Source organism: Poecilia reticulata, linkage group LG2 (assembly GCF_000633615.1).
Source record: "Poecilia reticulata strain Guanapo linkage group LG2, Guppy_female_1.0+MT, whole genome shotgun sequence".
NCBI classification, from domain to species: domain Eukaryota; kingdom Metazoa; phylum Chordata; class Actinopteri; order Cyprinodontiformes; family Poeciliidae; genus Poecilia; species Poecilia reticulata.
The window spans coordinates 42,649,836-42,651,262 of NC_024332.1; positions in this window are offsets into that span (position 1 = coordinate 42,649,836).

Genomic DNA, 1,427 nt, shown 5'->3' on the forward strand with positions numbered 1-1,427 from the left:
AGGAAGGAAGGAAGGAAGGAAGGAAGGAAGGAAGGAAGGAAGGAAGGAAGGAAGGAAGGAAGGAAGGAAGGAAGGAAGGAAGGAAGCAAGCAAGCAAGCAAGCAAGCAAGCAAGCAAGCAAGCAAGCGGCCGTGAATGACAGGAAGCTGGAGCTGAAACGCCGGGCTGCAGCCGCTGGCAGGACAAACCCTGGGAAAAGCTCCCGACATCCAAACAATGCAGCTGGGTGCCGCTCCAGCAGCGGGCCCCTCCCAGGGGCCGAGCGGCGTAAGGTGCATTCTGGCTGCAGGTGGGGGGGGGGAGCTTTGCTCCTGTTCGCTCTCATGTTGTCTGTAAGTGTGTGTGTGTGTGTGTGTGTGTGTGTGTGTGTGGGTGTGTGCGTGTGTGTGTGTGTGTGATAGCATTTGTCATATCTCTCCCTTTGTCTGATAAAAACTCCTTCCACTTCAGTGCTCTCTGTGACACAACAGCGCCCCCATGGGAGGAACATGGATATTTCAACATGAGTAAGCTGCTTTTCTGAGCGTGAACACAGAGAAACATCTTTATTAAAGCTCTTCACACATTTTAAAACGGTCATCAGACCTTCATTTGAGAATAACCTCAAACCAGGCTGGATTTCTGGGAAAACAAAAAGAGCCTCACATGAACAGCATCAATAAAATGGTCCAAGCTGATGCTTTTATGCGTCACAAAACTGAAAACCGATCAAACAAAATGACAGAAATATGCATCAAATTAACACAAATTAACAATTTGACATTTATGCAGTCAGTCCCTTGTGAACAGGTCCAGATAGATTCTTCTTAAAATATTTATAAAGCTTTGTTTTACAGGTGCAGTTAGACATTATTATACCAGATTCAAGTCATAGTTTAAAAACAAAAATCAGAAATTATCACAAAACTGCAGCTGTTATAGTTTTCAGTCCCTCCAGGGTTTGGTGATTTATTTTTGTGTTTTGTTTTTCAGTGATTTTGAGGTGCTATTCTAGAAATATAAGGGAATTTTGCTATATTTTTCCTGAAACCCCTTCCAAAATCTACATATAGAAAAAAACACACAAACATTTTTATTCTTTAAAGAACTCAAATAGCTCAATATTTGTCACTATATCGATAAGAAGGACTGAGGCAGCAGAAAAGCAGAAATAAGAAACACTGCCACCTGCAGGTTGGAGTTAGCAGCAATGGAAACCTGATATTTCTGACCATATTTGCTGAAAATTTGCCAAAAAAACCCTCACTGGTATGAATTAGTGCGGAGGTCTGTTGATTTTGCGTAAATTTCTGCAAATTTTGAAAAACTGGGGGAATGGTTTCTGTATTAGACTCTAAAAATGTCACCAGCCAACTGAGATAAATACTTTGGTTTATGATCATTGAAAGGACACAAAACCTGTTAGATGCATTTTTCATTACATCTCA